Raw genomic sequence first — 16152 nt, 5'->3', positions numbered from 1 at the left:
AGGCCAGGCAGCATCTCTAGGAAGAGGTACAGTCAACATTTCAGGCCGAGACCCTTCGTCAGGACTACCTGAAGGAAGAGTTAGTAAGAGATTTGAAAGTGGGAGGGGGAGGGGGAGATCCAAAATGATCAAGACCGGAGCGGGGTGTCCATGAAGCAGAGGAGGGTTGAAGATGGGAGAAGGAGTCATCAGTGGGGGTGGAAGAGTCCTTGCCGAAGAAGTAGGCTCAGAGACGGAGACGGTGGAAGAAGGGTTCCGCATCATGGCGAACACGGAATTCGCTGAGGTGTGGGCGAAGGGGGACAAAGGTGAGGCCGTTACTGAGGACAGAGCGTTCTGCCTCCAACAGTTGAAGGTCGGAGGAGATGGTAAAGACCCGGCACGGATGAGAGCTGGGATCAGAGGGGGGAGGTTGGACACTGGGGGTGTCAGTGGAGAGGGGAGGGTTGGGGTGAGAGGAAGATGGAGCCTCTGAGTACCCAGGAGCTGATGATGGGATCTGAGGGAGATGGGATTGCAGAGTATTGGTGGGGGAAGGGGAAACGGGAGTCACAATAGCAGCACATAAAGACCCGGCCTGGAGTTCAAGGCTGGAGTCGCAGTTGGTGGTTGTGCAATTGCTTTGAAGGTGTCCATGGTCGTTGCTGGAGTCCGGGTTTTGAATATGCCCTGAGGTGTTGGAGCCGGCGAGATCAATGGCAGAGGCACTCTGAAGTTCATGCCTGCTAGTTTCAGGGCCAGCAGGCTCCGGGGTCCGCAGATGTAGGATCTTGCGATCTTTGCCTAACATGACAAAATCAAAAAAACGGCGATTGCAGGCGTGAATCCGACGGAGGATGAAATAACGGGTAGGACCATTACAGACGGCAAAGAAAGAGTCCCGAAGGTGTGGAAGGGTCTGGGATAGGGACACCAAGTACCTCCTCATGGCGGAGAGAGTCGCCTTCAGAGCTTGACGGGAGAAGCGACGAGAGGCAGAGTCAATAAAATGTGAGTACCTGGGATCCTCAGAAGGTCCAAATTAAGAGGCTTGGAAACGAATCCTAAAGCTGGAGTAAGTTGGCAACGGAGGCACGTTCCAAGAAAGGATATATGGCTGTGATAGCGAGCCTGAGTCAAAGTGTGGTCGAAAAGTTGAAGAGCCGAAGAAATTACAGATGGGGAGCAGTGAGAGATGGTTTCACTGAACTCCCGTCGAAGAGAGGATCTAAACTTCTTCGGTGTATGCATCACCGGAAGAGGCTTCACAGTAGTGAAGTTAAAAACACAAACAACAGGAATTCTGCAGATGCTGAAAATTCAAGCAACACACATCAAAGTTGCTGGTGGACGCAGCAGGACAGGCAGCATCTCTAGGAAGAGGTACAGTCAACGTTTCAGGCCAAGACCCTTCGTCAGAACTAACTGAAGGAAGAATTAGTAAGAGATTTGAAAGTGGGAGGGGGAGGGGGAGATCCAAAATACTTTGATGTGTGTTGCCTGGTTCTGTGCTGTGTGACTAAATAAAAAGAAGGAATTCTTTTGCTGTCCAACAAGACTTACGATAGACTTAAAAAGATCCACCAGCTGAAAGTGGGCCATGAAAAATGGCAACAGGTTTGTCTTTAATAAACCTGCCTTGAAGTGACCATGCCACATTAAAATAATTTTCACTGAGTTCATATCAGAGGTTTCGGGTGCTTCTAACAATTTGGCTTTTACTGTGAAGGAGTTGTAATGTAAAAAGTAGGAAGGTTTAAGGCTGATGCTGGGGTGAAACAGGTGAGATAAGCAATGACACAGGTATGCACATCAAAGCTTACCAAGGCAGCATTTGTAGAAGGAGAAACAATGCTTTGGGTTGACGGCCTTTTAGCAGCTGTATTTTATCCAATTCCGGTTTACATGTCCACTGGGGAGAAAGATGGAAATGTGATAGTACTGAAGACAATGGCTCGGAACCTTGGCTTACAAAAACCTATTAATCTTAAATTTGAAATCGCTTGTTAGGAACAGTTTCAGATTTCCCACTGCTCTTTTTTATGAACCTGAGATTATTCATAAAACCTATGGCACACTGGTTCAGATGACGACCTTGTTGTAAACTCCCCACCCAAAGTCTGCATGTCAGAAGCATGAAGCATAGCTATAGGCACTTATTGTGATTAAGACTAATAGGTTTTTGTGAGTCCAAGACATTATCTGATATGCATCAGGGAGTGTAGAGAAGTTAAGGTACAGGACAGTGTGAGCTAATTGACTGGGCATGAGGACATACACCTGTTCTTCTGACACGATTGTCATGCTATGTACAATTCAAAACTCCAGCAGCTAGAAACATCTGAAATGTGAAAAGAGAATGTTGGAAATGATGGAAAAGGCAGAACCTGGGGAGAGAGAGAAACTTTTCAGCAGACAGCATGTTGTGCAGGTCACAGCAATGTTCCTTCTATCAGTATTTGAGAAAACTCTGGTGCTCACGAAATGAATAACCTATGTACATTTATACTTTAGCTAAAAACGTCTGCTTTGGCAACAAATTAAATGTGTTAATATCCACAGTGCTCCAGGACGATGTTTATGCTAGCGAGTTTTGAACACTGGTTTCAGAATTAAATGAAAAAAGGAATAATAAAGCAATCTTTAGTATCACTGGGCATTCCAAATTGTTTTTCACACTGAAGGGCATTCAATGTTGCCTTGTCAAGTCAAATCAAATCAGGTTCAATTATCATTCAAACCATACATGGATACAGTCAAACAAGACAGCGTTCCTCTGGGGCCAAAGTACAAAAACATACACGCAGTTCAAAGTAATGAGAGAGAAAAAGATCTTATATCCATCCCACAATATGAGAAAGTAAGAATCTTTGCACTCTGACTCCATTGCAGTATACAGACATGTGAATTTGTAAGTCTAATGGCTTGTAGAAAGAAGCTGTCCGGTAGCCTGATGGTTTTGGCTTTAATGCTGTGATACCATTTGCCAGACGGAAGCAGCTGAAACAGCTTATGGGGTGACTGGTGTCCCCGGTGATCTTCCAGGCCTTCTTTACGCACCTGCTATTCTAAATGTCCTCAGTGGAGGGAAGTTCACATCCACAGATGCGCTGGGCACACAAGAAAATACATGTCCTGAGCGACAAGTCCTGCAAATTGATCACAAGCAAGAGAAAATCTGCAGATGCTGGAAATCCAAGCAACACACACAAAATGCTGGAGGAACTCAGCAGGCCAGGTAGCATCTATGGAAAAATGTACAGGTCCTGGCAGTCCAACCTGTAATTCCACCCATGCAACACAGGAGGGCAGCACTAACAGGAGAGGCCACCCCCAAGTGAGCACAGACACCACAATATTGTAAGAAACCCATCTGCCCCTTAACTCCCATGATCATAGTGATAATGAACAGACGATCCATCTTTTGATAATGTTGACTTAGCTGCAAATATTGATTCAGACATCAGAAATAATGTCACTGACTAACTTTGAGGTTGTATTGTAGGAAGTTCTACATTGACCTGAGAGAACAAATAGCTTTTGCTTCTCATTCATATCTTTGGACAACAGTCCATACAGGTATCTGACCATACTTGTACAAGAGTGTCAAGCTAGAGTGTTGAGTATGTCTCTAGAGTGGGACATGAACTCAACCTTCTGATTCAAACGTGAGTGTGTTGTTAACCGAGTCACACCTGGCACATAAAACTGGAATGGATTAAACATTGGAGAGGGTCCAGAGAAGGTGGGAGTAAGGGTTGGAATGCAGTGGTTTACATATGAAGGGTGTTGGATGGCTCAGAGCCAGTACTCACTAGAGTTTAGAAGAATGAGGGGGATCTCCTTGAAACCTATCGAATATTGAAAGGCCTAGATAGAGTGGGTGTGAGCAGTATGCTTCCTACAGTGGGCAAATCTAACACCAGTGGGCACATCTAACACCAGTGGGCACAGCCTCAGAATACAAGAATGTCCTTTTTGAACAGAGATGAGGAAGGATTTCTTTAGACCTGATGGTGATGAATTTATGGAATTCATTGCCACAGACAGATACGGAGGCTGTTGTGTATTTAATATTTCATTAATATTTGAGTAATATCCTAAATACATTGCTTTATTAAGCATTACTAGTTCATTTAAATCATTCATTATGAGTTATGTTTCCGTCATTCCACAAAAATGAGTAGCATTTGCACCTGCACTCTGGCAAAGAGCTGTGCATCAGGCGATACAAGGCTACCCACCACTTCGTGTTACTTGGATGGCATCATTGTTACTAGTAAGGATGACATGGAACATCTGCAAAATCTCAAGAAAGTGTTAAAAAGATTAGTGGATTATGAACTTGGAGTATGAATTCTTTAAACCAAGCATCACTTACTGTGGTCACACTATTGACTCACAAGGATTACACAAGTGTGCATAGAAAATTCAAGCAGTGGTGGATGCCCCAAGACCAAAGGAGATGTCACCGTTGCACTTAGTTTTAGGATTTGTCAATTACTGTAACAAGTTCTTACCAAACCTGGCTACTGTGCTCCACCTCTTGAACTCATTACTACAGATTGGGAAGAAGTAGCAATGGACAGAGCAGTGTGAGGTGGCTTTCAAAAAGGAGAAGGATATGGTGATCTCAGACCCAGTACTCACACATTATGATCCACATCATCGAGTGAACCTGCCTGTGATGCCTCACCTTATGGTATAGGTGCAATATTGTCAAATGTTATGAATAATGGAAGAGAATGCCCCATAGCCTCTGCAGTGCGTTCCAAGAATACTGCAGAGAAAAATTAAACCAGATTGACAGAGGAGCCTTGAGTCTGGTTTGGGGTGTAAAATGTTTCAACCAGTACTTGTATGGGAGAGAGTTCACCCTCGTTACTGATCATGAACCACTAGTGCCCATTTTCAATCCAGAGAAGGGTGTTCCACTGACAGTAGCAGCATGAATACAGGGATGGGCTGTTTCTTGGAGGACACAATTACAAGATCAAATTCAAGAGGACAATTAGTCATGGAAATATTGATGGCTTGTCCTGTTTATTCATGGAAAAGGAAATATTCTGAAATGTTTACAAAAGGGGAAACTCCTCTTGACGAATTTTCCCTAATGCAAATTTAAAGTTTCCCTTTATGGCAGAGATGATCCAGAGGGAGACCAGAAAGGACCGCACACTGTCTCAGGTCTGGACCATGGCTGGAATGTGTAGCAGAAACTCCAGTTCTCCAATTTTACCAGCACTGGGAAGAACTTGCCCTTGACGGAGGAGGGGTTTGAGAGTTGTCATACCATTCAAGCTGAGAGCTTAACTGTTGGAGGAGCTACGTGCTGGCCATCTTGGTGTGGTCAAAGTGAAAACATTGGCTTGAAATTTTATCTGATGGCTTGGGATAGATCAGAAGATCGAGCAGCTTCCCGTGCACTGTTCGGGATTCCAGCACGTCCAGAAGAAAGGTGCCCAGAGCTGTGAGAACCACTTTCTGCAGTCTCAGTGTCAACTCCTACAACCTCCACAGAGGAGACACCAGAATCTGAGATTGTTTCACAGCCACAAATCTCACCTACCAAGCAGAGTGACCCCAGCTTGTCAGGAAAGACATTTTGCCACAAGGGTATGAAATACTCTGCAGTAATTAAATCTTTAGGCCTGAATGGGACGATTTAAATTTTACTATGCTGTGTCTATGGTAGTAGTTGTATTATATAGTGTACTGTATGTATCTATATACATCCACACATATAAGTGTATGAATATATATATATATATATATATATATACATACACACACACATACACACACGTGGGGTGATTGATAAGTTTGTGGTCTAAGATAGAAAGAGTCAATTTTAGAAAACATAGCACATTTATTTTTCCTACATTTACACACTTAGTCCAGCAGTCATGGAGCATACAGATCCCTTCTTTGTAGAAGTTGGCGTCTTGGACCTCCAGAGAGTGGTCCACAGCAGGGGTGATTGATAAGTTCGTGGCCTAAGGTAGAAGGAGATGAGTTATTAACTTCAAACTTTCTGCACTTTCACTCAAAGAGTTGAACTGCACGTGCATGTAAGGAGAGCTGTATAACTCATCTCCTTCTACCTTAGGGCACAAACTTATCAATCAATCACCCCTGGTGTGTGTGTGTACGCGTATATGTGTGTGTGTATATATATATATATATATATATATATATATATTCCTTTTATGTCGGTAGTCCGTGGTTTCCCATGATGACCAAAACCTGGGCGGAAGGAGCCTTATAGTGAAAAAGCTCTTGCACCAGGGCATTTCCACCTCTCTCAGCCTCAAACATTTTGGTCCAATGGAATGAAATGTCATCACAACTGGAGACTTCCTCACTGCATTGACTAGCCATGACGCCTTCTGTGCCTTATCATGCCTTTTGCTCTCCACGAAGCATTGCAGTACCACCTTCTTGGCCTTTGGATCTTGCAGCTGATCTCAACCACCCAGTCCGCCGGAGCTGGCTTCACAGGCTGGAGTAGGCCTATCCCTGTCTCACCAGGGTAGGAGATTCCCAGCTCCCCTCACCTGGCTTAGCCCACCTGTTGAGTAGGTGTATTGTGCTGTCGCATGCAAACAGTTACTTGGGGCCACAGGTGAGAGCTGAGTGCCAGGTGGGGATCAACTGTGGACAGAGGATGACAAGCCCACCATCAGAGAGGCTACCCCTCTCTGGACAGCCCAATACACCCCTTATGGATGGTGTGTATGTGTATTTTTCCCTCAATCTCGGGAACTCTACCAGAGGTTTGGGAGCTTGAGGATTTAGGCTGCGTGACCTTGACTTCACTAGAAGAGAGATCAAGTCAACCAGCAGGGCTGTAGCTGAGGCAGCAGAGGAAGGATCAGCATGGGTGTGGACCAAGTATGTCCAGAGGGGCAGATAGTCAGACAGTGTATACATATCTTGCAAACCCTTCAGTAGTTGCATAGTCACCTGAAAAGCAGACTATCTGTTAGATGGAAGAGACCAACAACTCTGACAGAGGCAGATGCCAAGTTTTTTGGTGCTTTAGCACTGCTGGCCCACCACCTTGAGGGAGTCTTGAACATAAGCGGGCCGAAACTCCTGAAGACAGGTGGCAGATCAATTGATGATCTCACTGGTGATAGCACAGGACAGTTAACATCTTAGTCCACGTGTATTTTGTAACCCAGTATCCTTGCTGTTCCTAGTAGTGCGCTCTTCTGGCCCGAGATCTCAGATGTTGTTCCTGGGATTTGTTGGAGCCATATTCCCAGTCCAGGTGTCACAGCTCTGAGTGCTCCTATCACCACCAGGATTTGACTTTAACCTTTCTATCTGCTCTTTCAAGCCCTAGTATTTCTCCAGCTTCTCATATCCTTTCTTCCTGATGTTATTGTCATTCGGGATTTCCACATCTTTTACTATAGCTTTCTTCTGTTCTTTGTCCAGTATCACTATGCCTGGTGGGTTGGCCAGTACCTGCTTATCAGTCTGTATTTGGAAGTCCCACAGGATCTTAGCTCTGTCATTCTCCACTACCCTCTTGGGTCTTTCCCATTTGGACTTGGGAGTGTGCAACCCATACTCAATGCAGATGTTCCTGTACACAATTCCTGCAACTTGGTTGTGCTGTTCAGTGTATGCTGTCCCTGCCTGAATCTTCAGCTACCATGTACTGGATGGTTTCAGTGGATTCCTTGCAGCGTCTGCATCTTGGGTCTTGTCTGGTGTGATAGACCCCTGCTTCTATTGCTATTGTGCTCAGCACCTGTTCTTGTGCCGCCATGAGCAGCACCTCTGTGCTGCCCCTCAGCCCTGCCATTTCCAGCCATTGGTAGGACTTTCTTATGTCAGCCGTCTCTGATATCCGGCGATGGTACATCCCCTGCAGTGGCTTGTCCTGCCATGGTCTCTGAGCCTCTGGCTCTACTTCACCCTCTTCCATTTCCATGTCCCCTGCCTGCTGTCTGAGAGATTCCCCAGAAGGTCATCCTGACGTACTCTTGGATGTTTCGCATTTCATCTAGGAGCGGAGCTAAGTGGTTATGGCACCCAATGGTGACTCCTTTGCTTGCATCTTTGAAAGCAGTTCTATTTCTATCCTTAATATCTCTATTTTTCCCTTTCAGGGTTCTTTTGAAGACCCTGACCTGGAGTTACACATTGACTACGGTTCTTTGCAGGAATGGGACACGCTCTTGGGGTTCCATAATTGGCAGCTATTCAGCATGCCAAAGTCTCGGCCTAAGATTTTGGCATGGTTTCAGAAGCCTAGGATCTCGAACAACTGGAGATGGGCGAATCAAGGGCTGGTGTTGCCACAAGAGATCCGTGTGTCATTGGGGGAGTCAGGACATCTGCTATGTGCCTGGAGACCCGGGATCTTTGCAATCTCCAGGCACAGAGCTCGAAAAAACTGATGTAACGGACTTTTAACATCGTAAACCAGCGAGTTGCTTGTTTTGTCTCCCCGCTCATTGGAAAATGGAGTCACCTCTTTCTCCCTTATTAGAAGAGAGAGAGCCTGCAGCAAATCGAATTATCCGGTGAACAATGTAGTCTTTGGGGTAACTGCAAGTCTGTGTCTTTGCTATTGCTTTGCTCACGCTTGGGTGCTGGTAGCGGGTGTGCTTTATTTTTGCCGGTGGGGGGAGGGGGTTACGTGCAGGAGGGGGGAGCTGGGGGGGGACTTTGGGGTTCTAATATTTAACTGTCATTCATTCTTGGGGCACTCCTTTGTTTCCGTGGATGTTTGTGAAGAAAAATCATTTCAGGATGTATATTGTATGTATTTCTCTGACAGTAAATTGTACCTTTGAACCTTTGACTGTGGCTTCGACACTTCCAAGTCACCATCTTCCTTTATTTCGGCGGGTGTATGGTCAGTTGACATTGGACGTAGGGTTGAATCCTCCACGTATTGTTAGTAGTTTCTGGGTCTTGATGTCAGTGGCTCCCAGTTTGTTCCTTGGCCAGCACATTATTGCAGCTGGGTATCTGATGACTGGTAGGGTGAATGTGTTGATGGCTCTGATCTTGTTCTTCCCACTCAGCTGGCTTTTTAGCACCTGTCTCACTCTTTCAAGGAACTTGGATGTTGTAGACTTCCATGTGTCCTAATCGTAGCTTCCATGCACCTGCAGGATTCCCAGATATTTGTGGCTGTCCTGTACATCTGGTATGTGGCCTTCAGGTAACTTGACTCCTTCAGTCTTGATGGATTTGCCTCTTTTCACTACCATCCGGCTGCATTTTTCCAGTCCAAATGACGTCCCAGTGCCTCTGCTGTACACCCTTGTCAAGTGGATGAGTGAGTCAATGTCTCTTTCTTTGCTGGCAGACAGCTTGATGTTATCCATGTACAAGAGGTGGTTGATGGTTACTGCACCCTTGAACCTGTACCCATATCCACTCTCTGAGATGATCTGACTAAGGGGGGGTCAAGCCTGTTCAGAACAGCAGTGGGGAGAGTGCATCACCCTGGTATATTCCACATCTGAGGGTCACTTGTGCTATTGACTTTGAGTTAACTTCTAGCATTGTCCTCCAACAGCCCTTTGGGGTCTTCCTGAAGGTCCTTAGTGTCTTGTTGACCTTGTACAGAGACAGGCTTTCCAGGATCCATGTGAGGGACACTGAGTCGTATGCTTTCTGGTAGTCGATTCAGGCAATGGTTCGATTGGTTTGTCTGGTCTTGGAGTCTCGCTTGACTGCTTTGTCTGCCAGTAGTTGGTGCTTGGAGCCTCTGGTTGCATTACTAATCCCCCTTTGAGCAGGGCTCAGGAATTTACACACATGTTCCTTCAGCTTGGTGGCTATGATGCCTGATAGGAGCTTCCATGTTGTTGACAGGCAGGTTATAGGCCGGTAGTTTGATGGTGTTGCTCCTTTGTGAGGATCCTTCATTATGAGTACTGTCCTTCCTTGAGTTAGCTGGTCAGGATGTGAACCTGCTTTGAGCAGTTGGTTGATTTGAGCTGCCAGCTGTATATGTCATGCTGTTAGTTTCTTCAGCCGATAGACATGAATCATGTCAGGCCCTGGTGATGCCCAGGTCTTCATACTTGCTACTCCTTGCTGGACATCTGCTGCTGTGATGGTGACTGGTTCTTCCTCTGGGAGGTTGCAGAGACATAATTCTCGGACTATCAGCCACTGGGCATTGGTGTTATGTGATGGTTCTCTCTCCTATATACTCTTTCAGTACTCCTCAGTTGCTGCTTTGGTTGGTTCAGGTACTGGCATGCTGTTACTCTGGAACTGTGCAAATACTTTTCCTGGTTCTTTGGAGATGAGTTCATTTATTCGCTTGGCCCCTGCATCCTCTGTAGTCTGGTAGCCAGGGCTGCCAACCATTGCTTGGGAGTTTCCAAGGCTTCAGCTCTGGACATACCTCTGTGCTTCCTCGGTAGCTGAGATGAACCTTTGACCTTCACACCTTTCTGCAGCTCAGGGTGGGGGGGGGGGGATTATAACAGTACTCTCCATTGTATTTCATTTTGTAGTCCAGGATTGCTGCTGCTAATGTACGTATCAGGTTACTGGTCTCAGTTATGTTGGAAGTTGCAATTATGAGTAGTGATTCATTGGCTGCTTCTAGCATGTTGTCTGATGGAATTCTATCACAAAGTCTTGGGGGAGCCTAGTTCTTCGATTGACGGTCGCCAGTTTAGCCATGATCTTCTCTCTGATTGAAGCAGCCTGCATTGATATGCCCTGCAGTGACGTTCGAACTTGCATATCGCCTGTACCAAGCGATGCTACTGCCTTTGCACTGTCTGTGAGTTGTGGAGGTAGCATTTGAATGTGTCTTCCTTGAGCGGCTCAGATCTGCTGTGGTGCATTGTGATTTTATGCCTTCTAATTCAAGGTGTGTTAGCAATCTTCTGTTGACAATGTTTGATCGCTGGGTAACCAGTTGGTTATTTGGTGAATGTGGACAACGATCCTCATTGTTGCCAGAGTACCCACATGCGCTTGATGTATCCTCTTTCATGTGGCTTGCTGTTGAAGCAGCATTCCCTTAATTCCATGTTGTCCAGTCTCGTCCATTTATGGTTTGTTCCAGTAGCTAATTTATCACCAGGTGGCCCCAGTTCCCCAACCATTGGCATGGACCTTGTGAATCTGTGTGACGTCCTAGCCAGAAAGACTCTTCATGTTCTTGTCACTCTCATCCAGAGGTTTTCGTGGGCAGATGTAGTGTAAGTGCCAGGGGTTCACTGGGACATGTGTGTGATAGGGCATATTCTGGAGTTAGAGTATATAGTATAGCAAATATTAATTTCATCAACAACTAATCTTCAGAATTGAATGTGGATTGTAGATTGAGTTTGAAATACACCCCTCTGAACAACAGTCTTCCTGGAGCTGCAGCTCGGGGTTGACCACAAGTCAGGAAACACCCATTCACTTGATCTCTGTGTATGCATGAATGCAGCTAGAGGGAGCTAATGCTGATTAACATTCATTTTGGGTGTCTGGTGATTCAAAACTGTATGTATTTCAAAGGAAGCATTGTAGATACATTGTAACAACAGAATTGTCCCACTGTTACCTTTGATCTTTACCAGGTAAAAATGTCATGTAATATTGGATCAAGGAGCCTCTTCTTCTGAGAGTGTCTCGAATATGATGCCTGCTTGTTTTTACTCAATAGAGACTTCTATATCCACTAGCTTCAGTGTCTCTCTGGTGACTTTGTTCACAGGCTCGACAATATAGTGTGTGTGTGTGTGTGTGTGTGTGTGTGTGTATGTATATAAGTTGAGATGCATTCTATAGTATATTCAGTTGGAATTTACAGCTAAGCAGGGAGGGGTGTTGTGTATTTAATATTTCAGTGATATTTGAGTAATATTGTAAATATATTGCTTGATTAAGCATTCTTTATTGTTTACATAATTCATTACAGGTTATATGTAAGAAGTATATGAATGGCACCACATCATCAGTACACGCCTCACTTAAAATATAAACAAAACTAAGGCAAGCACCTCTAGGCTGCGTGTTTTTCTCTCAAATAGTTTTATGTTTTGGAGCTACAGAGGCCAAGTCACTGGGTATATTTAAAGTGGAGGTTGATGGGTTCTTCATTCATAAGAGCATCAAAGGTGACAGAGAGAAGTTAAGAGAATGGGGTTGAGGGGGATAATAAATCAGCTCTGGTAGAATGGCAGAGCAGAATCAATGGGCCAAATGGTTTTACCATTTTTAAATCCTTATTGTCCTTATCACTTATTTATAATTCGACTACAATGATGCAGCGCTTCTGTTGTCCACAGCAAGTAGGCCCAGTGATCTTGTATTTTAATTTTGAATTTTGCATGGATAAGCAGACTAAGATTTGGAAGAACTGAAAGCAGAACCATTTAAAATGAGCATCTTGGAGTATGTCAAGCCGGTAAAATTGAAAAATTCAAGATGGAGTTTAGTAATATTCATCTTAAAATATTATTTTAATCAATGAAAGTATTTATAAAATGTAAGTACAGATTTTGCAGTTGAAACAATAGTGAAATTGTTGGTGTACACTATCATTATGCCATAAATATTACACCAATTTTGTTTTTTGTGAATAAGTCCAACTATATACAGAAATGTCAATGTGATGTCAGTGATTCATCCGTCACCAAACTGTACTGTAATTCTAACCAAATCTATCAAGCACAATCATTTCAACTGTTGAGAAACTCTGGTACTTTTACAAAGTATTGCGAAAGCATAACTCGCTGTTGAATGAGGCCCAAACTTTTAGCAGCATACTGGCTGTAGAAAACTCTCTCGATCCAAAATCTGTAATTCCTTCTCACAAACATTTCAAGTTCCAAGTCATCAGCTTGTTCATTGAGGCAAACAAGAGGGTGGGCCATATACTGACTGTCCACTAAAGTGCTTTATCAACTGTTCTCAAAGTATAACACTGCCTTCCAAAACTACAGGTCCACAGAGGGCAGGGTACCCTGAATAACATGGACCACCTCCCATCGTGTCTGTGCTCCAGCTCAAGTTGAGCAGCGGAAGGAAAGGGTGTTTGCAGAACAAAATTTCAAACCCAGCAGAAGTCTCATATTCGGTAGGACTATAGTGATCTCTCTGTCCAGTTATATTTTGGGAAAACTGCAGCGGATACTTCAGGGCTGGAAAGACTCCACTCGTGCTCTTTACACAAAATCCGTCCTCGGCTTTGCTTGCTGCTTGGCGGCCGGGGCGGAGTCGAAGCGCTCGGCAGAGGACAGCGCTCGGTGCTTCGTAGTGGAGGGCTGGTCGGAGGCTTGAAGTTTTCAGATGGACTCAGAGTCCGCTGCGGTCCGGTGCATCCAATGGTGCGGCATCTGCAAGTTTGCGGCGCTTGAAGGTTCATGGCAGGGAGAGTTTCTCCCCTCTACCATCTGCTTGAGATGATGAGGCTATCAGAACTTTGACACTTTTTTTTACCATGCCCATGGTCTGCTCTTTATCAAATTACGGTATTGCTTTGCACCTTGGTAACTATATGTTATAATTATGTGGTTTTGTCAGTTTTAATCTTGGTTTGTCTTGTGTTTCTGTGATATCATTCTGGAGGAACTTTGTATCATTTTTTAATGCATGCATTTCTAAATGACAATAAACGAGGACTGAGTGTCCTCATAATCTGAAAAAAAAATCTTAAAAAATCCTCCAAATCCACTAGAAGGACAATGAAACAGATGTCAGCATGTACCCCCTGAGGTCAACTTCTCCAGTACTGAGGTCCTAGTGACATTCATTGTTGGACTGGCATAGCCAGGATCTGCTTCATGAAACAGAAATGCTATTCTGAGCTCTGTCGTGGGAAGTGATGCCCAGTTGACAGAGGAAATGAATCAAGAACATACTGAAAACCTAGCTGATAAAAACTAATCTTTGACCAGTCAAAGTAGAGAAGGAACACTGGGAATGGTACAGAGAGCTTAGAGTCTGTATGCTGGGAGCAAACTGCCAGCCTACCTGTCCCATTAGACACCTCCTACCTAATGTAGGCATGACCCACATTCCGCTCATCAGTCACTGCAGAACCCTAGAGAAGCCAAATAGATTCAAGTCATCCTCAACACCAAGAGTCTGCCTGTGATGAAGGATTTTTAAAAGATGCTGAATTTGAAATATATTTTTGTTGTTAAAGTGATTGCTTACACCTAATCTCACATATAGGTTCCAGTCTTTATTCCATCTTCTTTGATGCGCCTGAAAGATATTTATAAATAGTACTTCTTCCTGAGGCGTTGTTGAGGATTGGCTGCTGGTAACATGACTAATGGCAACCAGAGATCCCATTGAACTGAGTGTAAGAGACAGGAGAAAATTTGAGCCAGAGATCAAAAGGACTTCATGGGCAACATTCTCTAAGGTTACTGACAAGTACAATTACTTTGCCTCCACACTGAGGCCAAAATACATCCTACTATTAATCTTTTAATAGTCAGCTGTTTTGTTTGCAGTACAGACTCCCAGTCGCATAAGATACTTGAGTCACTTCTTTCCACAAGGACACGTAACTTCAGAATCTGCGAGAGAGAGAGAGCTGTTGTAAATGACTAACTGTACTATATGAAATCCGCCTGTAACTTAGTGATTAAATGCAATCAGTACTTGTATCCTGTATGAAAAGATTTGCTGAACATTTTCCATTCTCTGGATTGCCATCATCGTGATCACTTACAAAACAGTATTACTGGTGAATAGGGTAACTGTTCCTGCATTTAGCAGCCCAGCCCAGCACAGGAATATCTGTACGGAAAATGAACGACTCCCGGAGGTGTCCTTAAATTGTGCGCTGTGCGTGAGAAAGTGGCTCGAGTAAAAACTATATATGAGGAAGGCCAATCTCATGTTTAAGTTTGGCCATGATAATGACATGTTTACCTAATATGGAAATATTATAAATCCAGGCAGTAAACACGAAGGAATAGAACTGTTGGATAATCAGGAGGTGGTATCAACCTTCTGGAAAGAAAGCAGGGAATTTAATTATCCTGCTGAAATATATACACGAATCTTGGATTAGTTCAATAACTGAAGGTTATTATCATTCCGGTTATGATTGTTAATATGAAAGTAAACCGTGCTGGATCAGAACATGATGCCAGATGAGATAATCTTGAAATGAATTCAACATTAAACGGCACCGAGTTAGGCAGGAGGTGACCAGGGAATTCCTCACGTGGATTCTTCACCGTTCCATAGAGTTCAATATCGTTGTGATTATGTAGCAAGACTATTGCAATATCTTGCAGCGAGATTCGATTCCAGTCAAATCTACCTTATTGTTAATTAGAGTACATGGCTGAAAAAATAGCACAACACAAAAGCAACCAACCTTTGTATTGTATTATCCTCTCCAATACAAGGGCAAACCAGAACAAAATGACAGGTGTAATTCTGTCTGTAAATCTCACGTTCGTTTTATGATGTGGGAATAAACCATGGGTGATTACTTACTTACTTGGGCCCTTGGGTCCTAAGTGCAGCTTAGGCCATTGATGACCACCCCCCCCGCCCCCCCCCGCTTCTCCATCATCCTCTGAAGTCAATGGTATGGTTGGAGTTCATTAATGCTTCAGCAATCCATTGCACCCACTGTACATAAAATTGGCCCATACAGCTTCATCAAAGACCTGTTGGGCGGCCTTGCCCATTTCCACCTCTCAAGGCATGGAGGAAGGGTTGGATTTTGAGAGGCAATGGGCATTTAACTTTTAAATAAGCGTGGACATGAGTTGCTAAAAGAAATATCAGTTTTACTTAGCATGTAACGTTCGAAGATCAAAGTATTGCCAACATTCGCTTATGTCACCATTGAACCTGGAGGTTCATTTTCTTGCAGGCATTCATGGTAGAACAGAGAAATACTGTAGAATCAGTGGAGAACTACTCACAAAGACTGACAAACAGCCACTGTGCAAAAGACAAATTGTGCAAATAATAAAAAGGTAAATAAATAAAACTGAAAACTGAAGTTGTATAGTCTTCGACAGTGAGTTAGTTCAGCGTTGGGGTGAATAAAGCTGACCATGCTGGCTCAGGGAGCTGATGGGTGAAGAGTAATATCTGTTCCTGGGCCTGCTGGTGTGGGACTTAAGAGTCTTGTACCCGCTTCCCAGTGGCAGCAGCAAGCAGAGCCTGGCCTGTTACAGTGAGGGTCCTTGTTGATGT

The sequence above is a fragment of the Mobula hypostoma genome, chromosome 15 (genome assembly GCF_963921235.1).
Source record: "Mobula hypostoma chromosome 15, sMobHyp1.1, whole genome shotgun sequence".
Classification (NCBI taxonomy): Eukaryota; Metazoa; Chordata; class Chondrichthyes; order Myliobatiformes; family Myliobatidae; genus Mobula; species Mobula hypostoma.
The sequence above is the reverse complement of the archived record's forward strand: the minus strand, read 5'-3'. Positions refer to the sequence as shown.